At 42.8% G+C, this 22,803-nt stretch overlaps 1 protein-coding gene across 1 annotated transcript in view; it reads left to right on the plus strand.

Annotated features, from left to right (window-relative positions):
- The window catches only part of LOC115164498 (tetratricopeptide repeat protein 28), a 342,021-nt gene that overhangs the window by 11,363 nt on the left and 307,855 nt on the right, over positions 1-22,803 (plus strand). The window lies entirely within an intron of this gene.

The raw sequence follows: 22,803 nt of genomic DNA on the forward strand, positions 1-22,803 counted from the left end.
CCACGCGTGGCCCCCCCACGCTAGCGGAACGTCTTTCCCCAACAGGTTTTAAGCTCAAATTTTTATTTATTTTACCTTAATTTAACTAGGCATGTCAGTTAAGAACAAATTCTTATTTACAATGACGGCCTACCAAAAGGCAAAAGACCTCCTGCGTGGATGGGGGCTGGGATTAAATATACATCACGTCAAGAGACACCACAACACTACATAAAGAGAGACCTAAGACAACAACAGCATGACAGCAACACATGACAACACAGCATCGTAGCAACACAACATGGCAGCAGCACAACATGGTAGCAGCACATAACATGGTACAAACATTATTGGGCACAGAAAACAGCACAAAGGGCAATAAGGTAGAGACAACAATACATCACGCGAAGCAGCCACAGCTGTCAGTAAGCATGTCCGTGATTGAGTCTTTGAATGAAGAGATGGAGCTAAAACAGTCCCGTTTGAGTGTTTTTTGCAGCTCGTTCCAGTCGCTAGCTGCAGCGAACTGAAAAGAGGAGTGACCAAGGGATGTGTATGCTTTGGGGACCTTTAACAGAATGTGACTGGCAGAACGGTGTTGTATGTGGAGGATGAGGGCTGCAGTAGGTATCTCAGATAGGGGGGAGTGAGGCCTAAGAGGGTTTTATAATTAAGCATCAACCGGTGGGTCTTGCGACGGGTATACAGAGATGACCAGTTTACAGAGGAGTATAGAGTGCAGTGATGTGTCCTATAAGGAGAATTTATGACAAGTCTGATGGCCGACTGGTAAAGAACATCTAGCCGCTCGAGAGCACCTTTACCTGCCGATCTATTCATTTTGTCTCCGTAATCTAGCATGGGTAGGATGGCCATCTGAATCAGGGTTAGTTTGGCAGCTGGGGTGAAAGAGGAGGGATTACGATAGAGGAAACCAAGTCCAGATGTAACCTTTGTCTGCAGCTTTGAAATGTTCTGAGAGAAGGACAGTGTACTGTCTAGCCATACTCAAAAGTACTTGTATGAGGTGACTAGCTCAAGCTCTAAACCCTCAGAGGTAGTAATCACACCGGTGGGAAGAAGGGCATTATTCTTACCAAACCACATTACCTTTGTTTTTGAGGTGTTCAGAACAAGGTTAAGGGCAAAGAAAGCTTGTTGGACACTAAGAAAGCTATGTTGTAGAGCGTTTAAAACACAATTTGGGGAGGGGCCAGCTGAGTATAAGACTGTATTATCTGCATATACATGGATGAGAGAGCTTCCTTCTGCCTGAGCTATGTTGTTGATGTAAATTGAGAAGAGCATGGGGCCTAAGATCGAGCATTGGGGTACTCCCTTGGTGACAGGCAGTGGCTGAGACAGCAGATGTTCTGACTCTTTGAGAGAGGTAGTTAGCAAAGCAGACCAAAGAACCCTCAGACACCAATACTCCTTAGCCGGCCCACAACAATGGAATAGTCTACCGTATCAAAAGCTTTGACCAAGTCAATAAAAATAGCAGCACAACATTGCTTAGAATCAAGGGCAATGGTGACATTTCGGACCTTTTTAAGGTTGCATTGACACATCCATAACCTGAGCGTAAACCAGATTGCATTCCAGAGAGAATACTATAGACATCAAGAAAGCAAGTCAGTTGATTATTGAACAGTTTTTCCAACACTTTTGATTAACAGGGCAAAATAGAAATTGGCCTATAACAGTTAGGGTCAGCTTGATCTCCCCCTTTAAATAAAGGACACACTGTGGCTTCCTTCCAAGCAATGGGAATCTCCCCAGAGAGGAGAGACCCGTTAAGGTCAGAGATAGGCTTGGTGATGATAGGGGCAGCAACCTTAAAGAAGAAAGGGTCTAAACCATCTGACAGATGTTTTTTGGGGGTCAAGTTTAAGGAGCACCTTTAGCACCTCGGAGTCAGTGACTGCCTGCAGGGAGAAACTTTGTAGCAGGGCAGGGGAAAAAGAGGGAGGAGTATTGAGGCTACTTGCATTAGAAAGGGTGGGAGGTGAAGAAATAGGCAAGGAGGCATGGCTGAGTCCAATTGGAATCCTGACTTAATGAAGTGGTGATTAAAGAGCTCAGCCAAGTGCTCCTTTCCAGTAACAACCACATCATCAACATTAAGGGACATGGGTAGCTGTGAGGAGGAGGGTTTATTCTCCAGGTGGGAGAATAAATGTTTTCCAGAACATCTTGGGGTTAGACCCACAGAGAGAGAACTGCTCAAAAGTAACTAACTTTGGCCTTCCGGATAGCCTGAGTGCACTTATTTCTCATTTGCCTGAACGAGAGCCAGTCAGCCTGAGTATGCGTGTGCCGAGCCTTTCACCAAATGGAATTCTTGAGGTATGGTAACTCTGCCAGATCACGGTCGAACCAGGTGCTGAACCTGTTTTTTAATTCTCATTTTCTTTATGGGGGCGTATTTATTAACAATACCACTGAAATTATCAAAACATAAGGTACAAGCGTCTTCAACAGAGGGGATCAAGCTGATTTTATACCAATTTACAGAGACCAGGTCATGAAGGAAAGCTTGCTCATTAAAGTTATTTTAGCAAGCATCTATGACAAATCGGGACAGTTCGTTTCACTGAGCAGCCATTACGAACACAGGTTGTAAAACAGTGATCACTACGATTATTACAGAAAACACCAGACTGATACCCATCAGGATTATTTGTGAGAATAAGGAGAGTAGCCTTTCCTGAGTGTTTGGAGTCATACATTGTGGGATTGGTAATAATCTGAAAAATATTTAGGGAATCCAGTTGCTTTAGGACTTGGTCAGGTGGTTTAAGCATGTCCCAGTTTAGGTCACCTAGCAGGGCAAATTCAGACTTAGTGTAAAGGGCCAGGAGAGAGCTTAGGGCAGGTAGGGTACAGGCCGGTGCTGATGGTGGATGATAACACCCAGCAACAGTCAACAAAGAGCTATTTGAAAGTTTAATGCTTAAACCCAGCAAATCAAATTGTTTGTGGACAGATTTGGTGGAGACAACCAATCACTGAAGGTGTTCCTTGGTAAAGATTGCCACTCCACCAAGTTTAACATCAGTGTTCAAAACACTCTTTCTTAACCACGTCTCAGTAATCACCAACACATCTGGATTGGAGCTGTGAACCCACACTTTCAATTGATCAATTTAGGTTATAAGCTTCTAGTGTTAACGTGCAGAAAACCCAGGCATTTATGAGAGCAGAAATCAGTGAATGAAATATCAGAGCACAAGTCAGAATTGGGGCTAGCAACAGTAGATGGGCCAGGGTGTACATGCACATATCCAGATATCATCAGCAGTAATACAATCAGGGCACGGCAGAGGACATGGAGAGCTCTGCAGTGTTGATTTGTAACATTTGAATGTGCATTAGATGGCCAGCCACATAGATTCAGAGAAGGGGTTTTGGGAAGGAAGGCTAAGGAACATTGGGCTTTATTGGACCTGGGAAGCTATTCTCACATAAATACGTATGCCACTAACAATCGCTCATTCGGAAAAGCAATGCACTGTATTTATGTGAAGCTGGTGATGTGAGGCTCTGGTTTGCCCTGTCCTTTGTGGAATATTCCGGGTCGTCGTGTGGTCACGTGGTCTGAGAGGTTCATCTGACTCTGGAGATTCGTCCACGTCGGTCAGTGTTCTCGTACTAGATTTGCGCATATGTTCAGCTGCAGTCTGATATATGCTAGTTTAGTATGCACTTCTTCTTTAGGTGATCAATAGTTCAGAGTTCATACCAGGACAAGTCCTCCCGTTATTTGGAACTTAGGTGACTTTAGGTCACTGGGGCTTTTATAGAAATGTAGAAAAGGGGTTGGTTCATAATTTCCAACCAATGCCTATTCACTTGGGCGTGGCTACTGACTTAGTTAAACTTTTCAGGGAAGACAATTTTCTAATTTTAAAAGTTATCATATTACATCATTTCGGGAAATTTTTCATAATTACTCATTCATTTTATACAAGAATTAGATGCAAACCTCATAACTGAGGCACCTGTATAAACAGAGTTAGGGTAATGTGGCAGTATTGTCTTTCATGAGGTCACAAACATGAAACAAAACAGACCAGGTCCTAGCTGACTTCTCCACCGACCGTTTACACATTCTCCAAAATATGAATATTGTTACATTCTCAAATTCTGGGATGTAGTAGAATTGGGCCAGAGAATTCCTTTGTCTTACTGTGAAACTCTCTCTCGCCATACTTCATGGCCAGGGACAGTCTCTTTACGGAATTTATGACGTGGGGGTTAAGTTGTAAAACTGCCCTCCCCTCCTAAGGAGTGGGGGTTTGGTTGTTCACATCTCTGCTAGCCAATTCACTGAAAGGGCTAGCGTCATGACACTGCACTGTATGATTATTTATTACTTACATGATTCGTACCTGAATACCTACCTTAGTGTTTAATTCCATGCTAAAATGTGTCTTATTTTTTTTTTAACCCCCTTTTTTCGTGATATCCAATTTGGTAGTTACAGTCTTGTCCTATCGCTGCCCCCCCCCCCCCCCCCCCCTTTACGGACTCGAGAGAGGCAAAGGTCAAGAGCCATGTGTCTGCCGAAACACAACTCTGCCAAGTTGCGCTGCTTCTTGACAATTAACCTGGAAGCCAGCCACACCAATGTGTCGAAGGAAACACTGTCCAGCTGGCGACCATATTCAGTTTGCAGGCCAAACCCTCCCCTAACCCGGACAACGCTGGGCCAATTGTGCACCGCCTCATGGGTCACCCGGTCACGGTCAGCTATGAGCTTGGGATCGATCGCGGGTCTGCAGTAATGCCTCAAGCACTGCGATGCAGTGCCTTAGGCCGCTGCGCCACTCGGGTGGCCCCTGAAATGTGTCTTGATTATTTTCATACTTGAAACATGATTGAAAGTTGTCCGTCAAACCCCGTATCTCCACCATGGCTTTGAAATCAAGTGCATTTCTTTGCTTGACTCCGAGGAGATTTTTGTTAGTGGGTTTTTAGCCATGCTGAAATGTCTTGATGATTGAACTGTTTAATTATTTCTTACTTACATGATTCTTACCAGAATACCTACCTTGATGTTTAATTCCATGCTGAAATATTTCTGATTTGCATGCTGGTAACATAATCAGTGGCGATGTTAGCATGTAAATCTTGGTGGGGCAAACTCCCTAATTTTTTATATGCATGCCACCAAAGACACTACATAACTAAACAATATATTAATTTCACTATAACGGCAACAAGCGGTACCCACAAACTGTTAGGGCCTACATAAAGCTGTCCCTATAGCAGAGCTTTTTTCTTTCCAGCACAATGGAGTGAAACCTTACCACCGCTACACCTGGCTGTCAGTAGAGCCTTGTCTGGCAGCGAAACAATTAATTCAGCCTCGTTTACTGCCTTTTTAAAAAAAACATAGCTGACTTGCTTAAACAAATGTGGTTTCTACTGACAAATGAGATGTACAAAACTATGGCATGAGGGAACGATGAGCGGATAAGAGGCATTCCGTAATTTAGATTAAGACATTAATGATCAAGCTACAGTAATACGGACGTAGTCAGTATAACTGTGTTCAGCACTTTTGAAATGTACAGCGACAGAATGCTGAACATGGGCTGCTCTTACAGTATTTTCCCTGTACACCAAGTCAGAGCCGTAGGATAAAAAGGGGACATATAACCAAACAATGAAACCTCTTACAATATTAGATGATAACATTTCTGTGCAGCACCACCGAGTCAGAACAGTAACGTTAGGCGAAATTAAGAGGTGAAAATAGACCAAATTATTAGGGTGAGGCACATGGGCTACTAACAGCTTACTACATAACATACACTTAGTATTACTTTCTTAGCTACAGTATACATATCTGTCTTGCATATTGCATCATTTATGCAGCAGCATACAAGAGATTTTTGGACTCACCTTGCTCACTTAAATAGGAGGTGGTCCTGTGTGGGACAATTTTGTCATCAAAGTCTCTCATTCACTGGATTTATGATGGGAACTCGAAAAAACAAAAAAAACAACACACACAGCCACTCCAATGAATAGCAGGCTACTGGTTGCTTTGCAATGCTTGCAGTTAGCGACTGATTCCTTAAACGACTCATTGTTGAATTTGCGATTTCCAACTTGTTGTGTAATCTTTCTGTCTAATGGCCGATGAGCACCGCTAAGTTTTATCTATAATTTTTCTTCATTATTTATCTTCAAATGAAAGGATTAAAAAGGATTTGCCAGTAGATTGTTGACTTGATTCATGATGATGACTGCTAGCTAAGGCATTGAAAGTAAGATGTTGACATGATCAGTCCAATCAAAGCTACTGTACGTATAACGTGATTTGACGTCATTTTATCTATGGTCAATGACCTTGAGCCTTCTCGGAAGGGCACTTGTAATATAACTCTATGGCAGGATCCAAAGGGCTGAAATTTTGGATGTCTACCCTTACTAAGGACTTAAACTTGGCGATGACATGGTGTCCCCATGAGTGACAGAACACTGAGCCAATCACGGCGCAATGCTCCTGGCGCACCCCACCACCACAGAAAGCACTGAGCTAGGCTGAAACACCTGCATTTTGGATCTGCCCTACTCAAGAAAACAAAAAAAGACACCATGTGTGTATGCGGCTTTATTAATTCAATTATATATTTTTTGTTTCATTGTTTGCAAACTGATATGTGACACCTATTAATGCCAAAATAACATGCAAAACAGGCAAGCCCCACCTACCCTGAATGACGGGTCACCACTGAACATAATTTCGATATTGATTGTTGTTTGACTGTTGTAACACTTACCTGATTCTCTTTGATGCACTACATGGCCAAAAAGCATGTAGACACCAGTTCAAATTAGTGGATTTGGCTATTTCAGCCACACCCGTTGCTGACAGGTGTATAAAATCGAGTACACAGCCATGCAATTTCCATAGACAAACATTGGCAATAGAATGGCCCGTACTGAAGAGCTCAGTGACTTTCAATGTGGCACTGTTATAGGATGCCACATTTCCAACAAGTCAGTTCGTCAAATATCTGTCCGCTAGAGCTGCCCCGGTCAACTGTAAGTGCTGTTATTGTGAAGTGGAAATGTCTAGGAGCAACAACAGCTCAGCCGCGAAGTTGTAGACCACACAAGCTCACAGCACAGGACCGTTGAGTCCTGAAGCGCGTAGTTCGTAAAAATCGTCTGTCCTCGGTTGCAACACTTACTACCGAGTTCTAAACTTCCTCTGGAAGCAACCAACAGACATCTGGGTTTGGATGAACGCTACCTGCCCCAATGCTGAGTGCCAACTGTAAAGTTTTTTTGGAGGAGGAATAATGGTCTGGGGCTGTTTTTCATTGTTCGGGCTAGGCCCCTTAGTTCCAGTGAAGGGAAATCTTAACGTTACAGCATACAATGACATTCCAGACGATCCTGTGCTTCCAACTTTGTGGCAACAGTTTGGGGAAGGCCCTTTCCTGTTTCAGCATGACAATGCCCCCGTGCACAAAGCGAGGTCCATACAGAAATGGTTTATCGAGATCGGTGTGGAAGAACTTGCCTGACCTGCACAGAGCCCTGACCTCAACCCCATCGAACAACGTTTTGATGAGTAGGAACACCGACTGCAAGCCAGGTCTAATCACCCAACTTAAGTGCCCAACCTCACTTATGCTCTTTTGGCTGAATGGTAGCAAGTCCCCCTGCAATTGTCCAACATCTAGTGGAAAGCCTTCCCAGAAGAGTGGAGCCCCCGAAGCAAACACAAACTGACCACCACCACCACAAACAGGAGGTCTGTGTTCGGTACGCCTCGCTTGAATTCCGCGTTCCGGTTTCCTTTTTTAGGACAATGTGAACACAAAGCTCCCCAGGTTCGCCTGTCATTATTCCCGCACCACACACTAGACTACTGCAACACAGTTTCCCCTGCCATCAACCTTCACATTGGTGCGACAAAAGAGAGAATATGGTGCAAGTTCAAGGATTTTTTTGTTGTTGCTGTTTTTGGATATGGATTAGCAAAGGATGCACAGAAATTCCAAAATGTGTGGAGCTTTTAGTTCAGATTATTTGTTTGCAATATGTGATCTATAGGCTAAGAGAGCTTCATAAGATGTTTATTGATTGTGGGTTTTGAATAGTGTGAGAAGACAACATGGTGTACAAAATTCTAGCTCTTAAAGGGTCAGCAGCCTACCTTGGGTGTACAATTTTCAATTACAACATTATTTATTCTGCACTTATTCTATTGCTATTTATTCTGTTACCAATCTAATTGACATGTTATAAGTATTTTCTGATTACAATTATTATGTTGTCTCATATTTTAACTAAATGCAATCTACTAGCTTCCAAATTGTAAGCAGGTATATCTAGCTGTCCGATTACACGTTCTGATGGAATGGCTTGTCCTGCACTTTCTAAAAACCCAGAGTGCATTGAGTGAATGTTAGAAAAATAACTTGGTTCCTTTCTAAACATAGCAATGTAAATGCAAAGAGGACTCGGTCCATGAAATAGGTGAAGTGAACTGGCAAAAGAGTTGAGTCCTCATTCAAAGGCAAGGGCAGTGTGAATACAAAGAACTAAGTTATTTTGCAAAAGAAAGGCCAGCATCCCGGAGTCGCCTCTTCACTGTTGACGTTGAGACTGGTGTTTTGCGGGTACTATTTAATGAAGTTGCCAGTTGAGGACTTGTGAGGCGTCTGTTTCTCAAACTAGACACTCTAATGTACTTGTCCTCTTGCTCAGTTGTGCACCGGGGCCTCCCACTCCTCTTTCTATTCTGGTTAGAGCCAGTTTCGCTGTTCTGTGAAGGGAGTAGTACACAGCGTTGTACCAGATCTTCAGTTTCTTGGCAATTTGTCGCATGGAATAGCCTTCATTTCTCAGAACAAGAATAGACTGACGAGTTTCAGAAGAAAATTATTTGTTTCTGAACATTTTGAGCCTGTAATCGAACCCACAAATGTTGATGCTCCAGATACTCAACTAGTCTAAAGAAGGCCAGTTTTATTGCTTTAATCAGGACAAGTTTTCAGCTGTGCTAACATAATTGCAAAAGGGTTTTCTAATGATCAATTAGCCTTTTAAAATGATAAACTTGGATTAGCTAACACAACGTGCCATTGGAACACAGGAGTGAGGGTTGCTGATAATGGGCCTCTGTACGCCTATGTAGATATTCCATTAAAAATCTGCCGTTTCCAGCTACAGTGGTAATTTACAACATTAACAATGTCTACACTATTTCTGATCAATTTGATGTTATTTTAATGGACATTTTTTCAAATTTTCTTTCAAAAACAAGGACATTTCTAAGTGACCCATACTTTTGAACTGTAGTCTAGGTGTAGACGCACGATGTGTTAGGAATTCCAGAATACAGAATACACGGCATTATCCCTTCAACAGCTGTAGGCTAGATGTGGACAATTGCACAAACATCGCTCAGTTTGAGTGTAGATGCATTTATCAACAAAAAACAGAGTGTATTCTTGTTACAAATTCAAAACATTTTATTCTGTAAATTTCATATTGATGTGCTTATAAAGACCATATGCCTACACTTACCTAGCAAATAACAATACGTTGTGTGTAGAGTACAACTTCAGCCGTCTAATCAGGACTAGAATGGCAAATCTAACCACACACTGACATACACAGCTCTCTGGGTGAGGTTCTGTCTTCAAGTTTCCAGTGGGTGACGAAGTCCCTTCAATCCACAGTATGTCATGTATTACAGGTTACGTACAGGTGCAGTCAGGTGGCAGGAGGGCTGGAGTGCATGACACTCCATCCTGGATATGACAGAATTTGCCTCATGGGTCCAGCAGGCAGAGTTCAATAACTACAGGCAGATGTGAGATGCAAGAGGATGGCACTCTTCTCATACCACTCTGTAGGCTACTGACCAATTTAAAGCTTCCTCCTTCCTCCAGGAGGAAGCTTTGCATCGGTCAGTAGCCTACAGAGTAATATGAGAAGAGTGCAATTGCTGGACTTATGTAGATATTCTAAACAAAGTGTTTTGATAACTTTCAATTGTAACCTTTCCATGTAGAATGAGCTATCCTTCACATATTGTAGAAGCAGTGTTCTGCTAATATTATACCTTCCAGTATGGTCTCCCTGACATGTTTTGAAGAATACACAGGGATATCAGAACAGGCATGCTGTTTTGGGTTAGCAGATGAAGCCCCCGAATGCTAGCTACTGTAACTACCTAACTTACAAATCCGGGTTAGTTATCATATCTGTGTCCGAGTTTAAATGAGTTGGCAACCGTTTGCTAGCCAGTTCGAGTTGAAGCATTACTAAAAGCAAGCTGGCCACATCCTATGATAATCTAGCAAACTAGCTAGTATCCAAGTGCCTTCCCTGTATTTATTCTAAATGCCAATGCAATGGCTACAGTTGGCTGTTGTTAGCAAGGTAGCTAGCTAACCTGAGCCATACACATCTTCCTCTGACATGCTACATCATATTACACATTAGCTAGCTTCAGTATCATTCCCCTTTCATCTGTGGTATCATAGCTAGCCTGGCTCGCTAGTATTGTCAAGTAATGTATAACCAAAAGTAGCTACTAGCTAGCTAGTACCAGCTATCTACTTAGCTAACGTACTCACCAACATTACTGTAGTGGTTGACAGAGAGCAGAAGTGACCATGTCGGATGTAATCCGTTCCTGGCCATCTGGTAATATTGTTGAAATGCTTTGGAAGTTTTACACCAACTTTATGGAAGCCCATTTTCACTCCTATTTCCCAGAGCAAAATTTGCATGTCACACCCTTATGCAGACTTAACAAAAAATGTCTACATGGCAGCTGGGGGTGGACCACAACATGTTGTCTCTGGGCAATTGACAAAAGTGGACATGTAAGAAATCCATACACAAACCTCCAGTAAATTGTGAATCATTTATTTATAAAACGTTGTTTTGGACGAGACAGACTTTAGGACCCAAATTATCCTATTTACACTTTGTAGTCAATTTTGACACTAAAATGAATGTTTCTGACTCATGTTGATGCCTCGTAGGCCGTTTAGCTAGAGTGACTTACAGGACCAGTTAGGTTTAAGTGCCTTGCTCAAGGGCAGATCAAGAGATTTTTCACCTAGTCGGCTTGGCAATTCGAACCTTTCGGTTACTGGCCCCAACTCATCGCTAGGCTACCTGGCTCCCCAGAGAAGTTGGCTCTAAGGATTAGTTGACCTTTAAGATGAAATATAATGTGTGTGTGTGCCTATGAAAAGTAGAAACCGCACAGCTGTAGATGCGAGTTAGCACTTTGTGACCCTTTGCTCATGCACTGCTGTTGTCAGAGCACTGTCGGACTGTCTACAGCTGGCATGCTGCCCACAACCACAATCCCCCTCCATCTGGCCCTTCACAGACAACACTGCTGCTTCAGTGACACATTAAACAAACAGCAGCCCTCTGCTGCATCCCTCCTCCACTCCCTGTCTCAGGCTGTCTGCTCTACTGAGGCCAAGTGGCAGTGCTCTGTGTCAAGGAATCCATCTCCATCTTCTGCATCTTTTATCACTATGTGTTATGATCTGACCATCAAGAGTCTTCAATTTCCTACAACCTAAAGGGCTTGAATTGAACAATGACAGCACATCTTGACAATTGGAAGGATAGGATTGGATTGGTGCTTGTGCTGAAGTTGAGGCTTAAAGTGTTGGCATACATAAACCCAGTCGTACTGTACATGTACGCGCACACACGTGTGTATTCAAACATAAATTTATTTGTATCCCTGTGGAAGGTGTATAGAGCGAGCTGAGACAATGAGCCAGTGTTTGCATTGGTAAAGGTCAGTGTGTGGGGAGGCGAGGGGAGGACTGTGAGGGGTGCTTTAACCTCTACGGGCCACGGGGGCAGTATTGAGAATTTTGAAAAAAATATGTGGCAATTTTTAACTGCCTCCTACACCAACTCAGAAGCTAGGATATGCATATTATTAACACATTCGGATAGAAAACACTCTGAATTTTCTAAAACAGTTTGAATGGTGTCTGTAAGTATAACAAAACTCATATTGCAGGCAAAAACCTGTGAAAAATAGATTTAAAAAAAAGAGAATTTTGTGACTGTACTATTTAGTGTCATTGTTTTAAAGATACCACAGTGAGAAAGGATTCAGTTCGCAACTCCTACTGCTTCCACTAGATGTCAACGATCTTTAGAAAGTTGTTTGAAGCATCTGTGATAAATACACACCGAATTAGAAAGCTTACAAGTTGACACGTCATCACTTCATTTTTTGCGCCTGCGCATGAATCTGAGAAGAGTGCCTTTGTCATTATCGTTTATTCTAGACACTTGATAGGTTGTGTGAAAATATTACTGATGTTTACTGATGTTTCACGTTAAAAATGGAACAAAAGATTAGTGCTAAACAACGTTTGACATGTTTAAACAAACGTAAATAGATTATTTACTAGGTTTTCTTTAGTTTTTCGACGTGACTTTACACTGCCCACCTCATTTTGTGGGAGCCTACTGAACGCTAACTATTTGGACATAAATTATGAACTTTGTCAAAAGAAACCACATTTGTTCTGGACCTGGGATCTCTGGCAGCGCCTTCTGATGGAGATAATCAAAGGTAAGGGGATATTTAGAATGTTATTATCGATATTAGATGATGCTAATGCTAACGGTATAGCTTAGCTTAGCTTAGCATATAGCTTATTGTTGTTAGCATAGTACCCAGTTTATACAAAATGTGATTTCCCAGTAAAGTTATTTTGAGATCTGGCCCTTCGGTAGCAATTACGAGATGATAATATATTATTCTTTGAATGACAATATTATAATTTACCAATGTTTTCGAATAGTAATTCCGTGATTTGTAATGCTGGATTCACTGGGTGCATTCGAGCCGAAAAAAATTCTGAATTTCACCGCGACTGTAAATGCTGTTTTTGGATATAAATATGAACTTGATGGAACTAAAAATGCATGTATTGTATAACATAATGTCCTATGAGTGTCATCTGATGCAGATTGTCAAAGGTAAGTGCATAATTCTAGCTAGTTTTCTGTCTGTTGATGCCCTTCTTTGAATTGGCTAAACATTACACGCAGCTATTGTCAATGTACTCTCCTCACATAACCTAACTTTATGCATTCTCCGTAATGCCTCTGAAAATCGGACAGCGTGGTTAGATTTAGGAGATATATCTTTCAAATGGAGGAAAATAGTTGATTATTTGATTTTTTGAAATGATTACTCTTGCAGTTTTGAATTCCCCGCCATGGTCACATGACAATGAATCCCAATACCGGGATAAGATCGGGATAAGATCCTCAACAGGTTAATTACAGCAGCACATCAGTAATTTTACAGTATGAGGAGTAGCCATTGGCCATTGTTCAGCTGTCTTATGGCTTGTGGGTAGAAGCTGTTAAGGAGCCTTTTGGTCCTAAACTTGGTGCTCCGGTACCGCTTGCTGTGCGGTAGCAGAGAAAACAGCATATTATTTGGGTGACTGGAGTCTTTGAAAATGTTTTGGGCTTAACTCTGACACAGCCTAGTACATAGGTCCTGGATGGCAGGAAGCTTGGCCCCAGTGATCTACTGGGGCGTACGCACTACCCTCTGTTGCGCTTTACGGTCAAATGCCGAGCAGTTGTCATACCAGGCGGTGATGCAACCAGTCTGGATGCTCTCGATGGTGCAGCTGTAGAAATTGTTGAGGATCTTGGGACCCATGCCAAATCTTTTCAGTCTCCTGAGGGGGAGAAGTTGTTGTTGTTGTGCCCTCTGTGTTTGGACCATGATAGTTTGTTGGTGATGTGGACACCAAGGACCTTGAAACTCTCGACCCACTCCACTACAGCCCATCAATCTTAATGGGGGATTGTTCGGCCCGCCTTTTCCTGTAGTCCACGATCAGCTCCTTTGTCTTGTTCACATTGAGGGAGAGGTTGTTGTCCTGGCACCACACTGCCAGGTCTCTGAGCTCCTCCCTATAGGCTGTCTCATCATTGTCGGTAATCAGGCATACCAATGTTGTGTCGTCAGCAAACTTAATGATGGTGTTGGAGTTGTGTTTGGCCACGCAGTCGTGGGTGAACAGGGAGTACAGGAGGGGAGTAAGCACGCACCCCCGAGGGGCCCCAGTGTTAAGGATAAGCGTGGCAGACGTATTGTTGCCTACTCTTACCACCTGGGGGCGGCCCGTCAGGAAGTCCAGGATCCAGTTGCAGAGGGACGTGTTTAATCCCAGGGTCCTTAGCTTAATGATGAGCTTTGTGGGCACGATGGTGTTGAACGCTGAGCTGTAGTCAATGAACAGCATTCTTGTATAGGTGTTTATTTTGTTCGGTTTGGGAAAGGGCAGTGTGGAGTGCAATTGAGATTGTGTGATCTGTTGGGGCGGTATGCAAATTGGAGTGGGTCTAGGGTATCCGGGATGATGCTGTTGATGTGAGCCATGACCAGCCTTTCAAAGCACTTCATGACTACCGACGTGAGTGCTACGAGGCGGTAATCATTTAGACAGGTTACCTTCGCTGTCTTGGGCACAGGGACTATGGTGGTCTGCTTGAAACATGTAGGTATTACAGACTCGGTCAGGGAGGTTGAAAATATCAGTGAAGATACTTGCCAGTTGGATCGGAGCATGCTTTGAGTACACGTCCTGGTAATCCGTCTGGGCCCACAGCTTTGTAAATGTTGACCTGTTTATAGGTCTTGCTCACGTCGGCTACCGAGAGCGTGATCACACAGTTCTCAGGAACAACTGGTGCTCTCATGCATGCTCCAGTACTGCTTGCCTCAAAGTGAGCATAAAGGCATTTAGCTCATCTGGTAGGCTCGTGTCACTGGGCAGCTTGCGGCTGAGTTTCCTTTTGTAGTCCGTAATAGTTTTTAAGCCCTGCCACATCTGACGAGCGTCAGAGCCGGTGTAGTAGGATTCAATCTTAATCCTGTATTGATGCTTGGCCTGTTTGATGATTCGTCTGAGGGCGTAGTGGGAATTCTTATAAGCGTCCGGATTAGTGTCCCACTCCTTGAAAGCGGCAGCTCTAGCCTATAGCTCAATGCGGATGTTTCTTGTAATCCATGGCTTCTGGTTGGGATATGTACGTACGGTCACTGTGCTGACCACTTCCGTATTGAGTGAGTCACTGGTACTTCCTGCTTTAGTTTTTGCTTGTAAGCAGGAATCAGGAGTATAGAAGTATGGTCAGATTTGCCAAATGGAGGGTGAGAGCCCTGTGTATGGAGTAAAGGTGGTCTAGAGTTTTTTTTCCCTCTGGTTGCACATGTGACATGCTGGTAGAAATGAGGTAAACGGATTTAAATTTGCCGGACATTTTCTTGTTTGATTATGGCCTTATACAGCTTGTTGAGTGCGGTCTTAGTGCCAGCATCGGTTTGTGGTGGTAAATAGACGGCTACGAATAATATAGATGAGAACTCTCTTGGTAGATAGTATGGTCTACAGCTTATCATATGGTACTCTACCTCAGGCGAGCAATACCTCGAGACTTCTTTAATATTAGACATCGCGCACCAGCTGTTATTGACAAATAGACACACACACCCGCCCCTTCTCTTACCAGACGTAGCTTCTGTTTCTTTTTGGTCATAAGAGATGGTAGCAGCAACATTTTTTACAAAATAAGTACAAAAATAATTTACAAACAGTGTGAAAAAATGTACAAAATAGCACAGTTGGTTAGGAGCCCGTAAAACGGCAGCCATCCCCTCGGACGACATTTTACCCATTTATCAGCGCCGCTCTGCTTTTCAAGTGAAATAGAAAGCGCCAGGGCAGGGTGTAATCCAGCCCTTCTGATATGACAGTCTGTTAAACAAGCACACATCTGATCTCCGTGTGTGTGAAGAATAAAAACCCTGACTTTAGAGTCCACAGGGAGAATTATTATAGCTCCCACTTCTTTCTTTTCAGTTTTATTCTCGCAGATTGAAGTATTTATTTCACTCACAGGGGTGACCTGTTCCAGCATTTTCACACACAGTACTGTAGCTGTGGGACATAGAGCTGCTGTAGTAATACAGAGCAGACTGGGTAGGGTTTTAGTGTATCAGTAGGAAGGGACAGCAGTGGAGAAGGTTGAAAGTTCCTCGGCGTACACATCACAGACAAACTGAAATGGTCCACCCACACAGACAGGAGGCTGAAGAAATATGTCTTGTCACCCAAAATCCTGACAAACCTTTACAGATGCACAATCGAGAGCATCCTGTCGGGCTGTATCACAGCCTGGTACGGCAACTGCACCGCCCTCAACCGCAACTGCAAGGCACTTCAGAGGGTGGTGCGATCTGCACAACGCATCACCGGGGGCAAACTACCTGCCCTCCATGACACCTACATCACCCTATGTCACAGGAAGGCCAAAAAGATCAAGGACAACAGCCACCCGAGCCACTGCCTGTTACCATCCAGAAGGCAAGGTCAGTACATGTGCATCAAAGCTGGGACCGAGAAACTGGGAAAAAAAGGTTCTACCTCAAGGCCATCAGACTGCTAAACAGCAATCACTAACTCAGAGAGGCTGCTGCCAACATTGACACCCAATCCCTGGCCACTTTAATAAATGAATCACTAGTCAATTTAAACAATGGCACTTTAAACAATGCCACTTTAATAATGTTTACATATCTTACATTACTCATATCATATGTATATACTGTATTTTATACCATCTATTGCACCTTGCCTATGCCGCTCGGCCATCGCTCATCCATGTATTTATATGTACATATTCTCATTCACTCCTTTAGATTTATGTGTATTAGGAATTGTTAGATTACTTGTTAGATATTACTGCACTGTCGGAACTAGAAGCACAAGCATTTCGCTACACTCGCATTAACATCTGCTAACCATGTGTATGTGACCAATAAAATTTGATTTGATTTAGGAATAGTGTAGTAGTAGATCCAGTGTGGTTGCTTTAGGGAATTTTGAAGAATTACTTGGCAGGAGTGTGTTTCTGCAGGATTGTGAACAGTGATTTGTTTGTTGGTGTCCTCCTGCACCTGTTCTGAGCATCCTGTTTTAGATTGATTATCTGGATGTTTTTTGTGTAGGGAAAACAGATTATTGGTGCTTAGGTAGACATCTTGAAATGATTTATTTCATGTTGAGTAAATGTTAAAGGGGAAGCATTCAATCCACAGTGTGCTCTGGATAAGAAAAGTCCCAGCTAGTCTCAAAGTCCCAGCCAGACCATGACATAATTTCCATACATAATTTCCATAATTTCCCCAAGTGCAGGCCCGGGTTTCCTGTGGCAGTGCCAGGACATATCGCTTAAACAAGGTCTTCCCCAACTCACCAATCTCTCAACATCTCTCCCCTTCTTTTGTGACCAACTTTTATTCAGCCTCAATTGTTCCTTAACTATCAACATTCATTCTCACTGTAAATTAATTATAATGCTATAACTTCGAATTGTAACTGTGTCCACTGGCGAATTGGGAGAGAGTGGGGTGATTGCCACCTAAGAGCCAACAATGTTTTTTGCGACAGTGCTACCTGCCAGTGCTGCCTTCTCTGATTGATTGAAAGATTCAAGGAGCCATCATCGTTAAGTAACATAGCAGATTCAAAGCATTGAATATTTACAGTGCATTCGGAAAGTATTCAGACCCCTTAACTTTTTCCATATTTTGTTACGTTACAGCCTTATTCTAAAATTGATTAAATAAAAAAATCCTCATCACTACACACAATACCCCATAATGACATTTTTGTAAATAATATAAAAAAACTAAAACAGAAATATATTATTTACATAAGTATTCAGACCCTTTGCTATGTGACTCAAAATTGAGCTCAGGCGCATCCTGTTTCCATTGATCATCTTTGAGATGTTTCTACAACTTGATTGGAGTCCACCTGTGGTAAATTAAATTGATTGGACATGATTTGGAAAGGCACACACCTGTCTATATAAGGTCCCACAGTAGACAGAGCGATGTCAGAGCAAAAACCAAGCCATGAGGTTGAAGTAATTGTCTGTAGAGCACTGAGACATGATTGTATCGAGGCATGGATCTGCAGCATTGAAGGTCCCCAAGAATACATCATTATTAAATGGAAGAAGTCTGGAACCACCAAGACTTTTCCTAAAGCTGGCTGCCCAGCCAAACTGAGCAATCGTGGGAGAAGGGCCTTGGTCAGGGAGGTGACCAAGAACCTGATGGTCACTCTGACAGAGCTCCGGAGTTCCTCTGTGGAGATGGGAGAACCTTACAGAAGGACAACCATCTATGCAGCACTCTACCAATCAGGCCTTTATGGTAGAGCGGCCAGACAGATGCCACGGAAGAGAGGATCTGCAGGGAAGAATGGGAGAAACTCCCCAAATACAGGTGTATTTGCTTGTAGTGTCATACCCAAGAAGACTCGAGGCTGTAATCGCTGCCAAAGGTGCTTCAACAAAGTAGTCAGTAAAGGGTCTGAATACTTATGTAAATGTAAATATAAATAATAATAAATAAAACAACTGTTTTTGCTTTGTCACTATGGGGTATTGTGTGTAGATTGATGAGGAAAATTAAAAAATGTAATACATTTTAGAACAAGGCTGTAATGTGGCAAAAGTCAAGGGGTCTGAATACTTTCCGAATATACTGTACATTCATGCACTTCAAACTGTATTTTGTGACTTTATCCCAGAAGCATTTAACTGCAAGGCACTCCCACATCAAATGAAGGAATGTGCCTGCCTAATTTACAGGACACTTTACAGGGATGTGGGGCCAAATTCATCGTAAACCTTTTCCTTAGTGTGAAATACAGTCTTTGAAAAAACTTAATGTATAAGTTAATGGTTCGGATTACGGGATGCCAAGGTCATATTTTTCTCTATTATGTTCCAGTTAAAGGGTTGTTCAGATTCACTTAGCTCTGTGGACTATACTTTTTTTAATGGCTAGCTCAGAATATGAGCATTCCAAAAGTATGTTATAGAGACCAGTCCTTCCGGGAGCCCAGATAATTTATTTATCAATCCCATCATTGGATGGTTCGGTAGTTGGGTTTCCCAATGGACTCCATAGGCCAGCAAAGCTGACGTAAGTTGTAAATATAGAAAAAGCAGTTGCCTGGTAATGTGTACAGTATGTGTCTTTCAAATCTTGGAATATTCTCAAACCATTACTGTCTATGATATCGGCAAGGGTACGGATTCCACATTTGCAAGGCATTATTTTGAAATATTGGAGTATGGGCATGCCATTTTGATTCCCAGTTACATTGTTTTTCAATTTTGTGCCAAATAGAAATTGTGTAAGCAGTAATAGGACCAACATGTAGCCCTGGAAGAGGCAATAGGAGACACCAAATTTCTCTCCATACTCCGCCAGGTAGAGGAAAAATCATGTCTAAACCAATTTACGATGGGACAAAATACAATTTAAAGTTTGGTATGGATAGTCTTCCTACGTCTTTCCCTCTTTGCAAGTTTGTTAATTTCATCCAGGGCTCGCGTACAGTGCCTTGCAAAAGTATTCACCCACCCCTTGGCGTTTTCCTATTTTGTTTCATTTCCTATTTTGTTTTATTTGCATTTCATGTAATGGACATGCACAAAATTGTCCAAATTGGTAAAATTAAAAAAATAACTTGTTTCAAAAAAATTTAAACGGAAAAGTGGTCTGTGCATATGTATTCACCCCCTTTGCTATAAAGCCCCTAAATAAGATCTGGTGCAACCAATTACCTTCAGAAGATTGCACACAGGTGGACTTTATTTTAAGTGTCACATGATCTGTCACATGATCTCAGTATATATATATATATATATATATATATATATATATACCTGTTCTGAAAGGCCCCAGAGTCTGCAACACCACTAAGCAAGGGTCACCACCAAGCAAGTGGCACTATGAAGACCAAGGAGCTCTCCAAAGTTGTGGAGAAGTACAGATCAGGGTTGTGTTATAAAAAATATCAGAAACTTTGAACATCCCACGGAGCACCATTAAATCCATTATAAAAAAACGTAAAGAATATTGCACCACAACAAACCTGCCAAGAGAGGGCCGCCCACCAAAACTCACGGACCATGTAAGGAGGGTATTAATCAGAGAGGCAACAAAGAGACCAAAGATAACCCTGAAGGAGCTGCAAAGCTCCACAGCGGAGATTGGAGTATCTGTCTATAGGACCACTTTAAGCCATACAGTCCACAGAGCTGGGCTTTACTGAAAAGTGGCCAGAAAAAAGCCATTGCTCAATTAGAGCGGAGATCCCGCTGGCGGGATCAAATTCGACAACATCCGGTGAAATCCAGGCGCGCCAAATTCAATATCGTAATATTAAACATTCATGAAAATACAAGTGTCATACATGATTCTTTAGCTTAGAATCTTGGTAATCGAACTGCGTTGTCAGATTTCAAAAAGGCTTTACGGCGAAAGCATAGCATTCGATGGTCTGAGGACAGCGCTCCCACAATAACATCCTTTTCAAACCAGCACAGGCGACACAAAATAGCGATAAAATAAATCACTTACTTTTGAAGATCTTCCTCTGTTTGCAATCCCAAGCATCCCAGCTACACAATTAATGGTCGTTTTGTTCGATAAAGTCCTTTATATCCCAAAAACGCTGTTTAGTTGGCGCCATTGAATTCAATAATCCAGTCCTTCAACATGCATACAAAGGATTCCAAAAAGTTACCAGCAAAGTTCGTCCAAATGAGTCAAACCATGTTTTTTATTCATCCTCAGGCTGTCTAATATCTAATATTTCAGACGGAGATTACTATGTTCACTGGCAAAGGAGAAGAACAAAGAGCGCGCCCACGTTCACACGCGCAAAAAGACTACTTTTGCCCTGGCGCTTAACTTGGAACGACTACAAATACTTAATTTAAAAAAAACAAGCCAAAAATGTTGTATAAAGACTGACATCTAGTGGAAGCCATAGGAACTGCAATCTGGGAGGTGGAAATTAGATCTTTCAATAGCATTGCATTGGAAGTCATACTGAGCTCAAAAAAAAAGAATCCGGATCGCTTTTCCTCGGGAATCTGGCTGATGTTTTGGTCACTTTTGAATGCTGGCGGTGCTTTCACTCTAGTGGTAGAATGAGACGGCGTTTACAACCCACACAAGTGGCTCAGGTAGTGCAGCTTATCCAGGATGGCACATCAATGCGAGCTGTGGCAAGAAGGTTTGCTGTGTCTGTCAGCGTAGTGTCCAGAGCATGGAGGCGCTACCAGGAGACAGGCCAGTAAATCAGGAGACGTGGAGGAGGCCGTAGGAGGGCAATAACCCGGCAGCAGGACCGCTACCTCCGCCTTTGTGCAAGGAGGAGCAGGAGGTGCACTGCCAGAGCCCTGCAAAATGAACTCCAGCAGGCCACAAATGTGCATGTGTCTGCTCAAACGGTCAGAAACCGACTCCATGAGGGTGGTATGAGGGCCCGACGTCCACAGGTGGGGGCTGTGCTTACAGCCCAACACCGTGCAGGACGTTTGGCATTTGCCAGAGAACACCAAGATTGGCAAATTTGACACTGGCGCCCTGTGCTCTTCACAGATGAAAGCAGGTTCACACTGAGCACATGTGACAGAGTCTGGAGACGCCGTGGAGAACGTTCTGCTGCCTGCAACATCCTCCAGCATGACCAGTTTGGCGGTGGGTCAGTCATGGTGTGGGGTGGCATTTCTTTGGGGGGCCGCACAGCCCTCCATGTGCTCGCCAGAGGTAGCCTGACTGCCATTAGGTACCGAGATGAGATCCTCAGACCCCTTGTGAGACCATATGCTGGTGCGGTTGGCCCTGGGTTCCTCCTAATGCAAGACAATGCTAGACCTCATGTGGCTGGAGTGTGTCAGCAGTTCCCCAGACCTGAATCCAATTGAGCACATCTGGGACATGTCTCGCTCCATCCACCAACGCCACGTTGCACCACAGACTGTCCAGGAGTTGGCGGATGCTTTAGTCCAGGTCTGGGAGGAGATCCCTCAGGAGACCATCCGCCACCTCATCAGGAGCATGCCCAGGCGTTGTAGGGAGGTCATACAGGCACGTGGAGGCCACACACACACTACTGAGCCTCCTTTTGACTTGTTTTAAAGGCATTACATCAAAGTTGGATCAGCCTGAAGTGTGGTTTTCCACTTTAATTTTGAGTGTGACTCCAAATCCAGACCTCCATGGGTTGATAAATTGGATTTCCATTGATTATTTGTGTGATTTTGTTGTCAGCACATTCAACTATGTAAAGAAAAAAGTAGTTAATAAGATTATTTCATTCATTCAGATCTAGGATGTGTTATTTTAGTGTTCCCTTTATTTTTTTGAGCAGTGTATATATATATATCCTTCCCTGTAGCTCAGTTGGTAGAGCATGGTGTTTGCAACGCATGGTATTTGCAACGCCAGGGTTGTGGGTTCGATTCCCACGGTGGGCCAGTATGGGGGAAAAAAAAAAAAAAAAGTATGAAATGTATGCATTCACTACTGTAAGTCGCTCTGGATAAGAGCGTCTGCTAAATGACTAAAATGTACAAAAAAAAAAAAAATATATATATATATATATATATATTTATATTATGAACCGCTAATAAGGGGGTTCCTGTTTGGCTGTGGCGAGGGTTGAACTATTGAGCTAATCAAATGAATGTCATGTAATTACAGGTCAGAGAAAGCAGGACTGACAGAGGGTTGGCGCTAGTGGGCACAAACCTCAAATTATCTGTCTGGAAAAAGTGTGGAATGAGTGAACTAGCGTAGTGCTGTGTTTTGCTGTGGATGGCCATGTGTAGCAGCTACTGTATATAGTACTCTATACATTTAGAAGAAGATTAAAGTTG

The sequence above is a fragment of the Salmo trutta genome, chromosome 27 (assembly GCF_901001165.1).
Source record: "Salmo trutta chromosome 27, fSalTru1.1, whole genome shotgun sequence".
Taxonomy (NCBI): Eukaryota; Metazoa; Chordata; class Actinopteri; order Salmoniformes; family Salmonidae; genus Salmo; species Salmo trutta.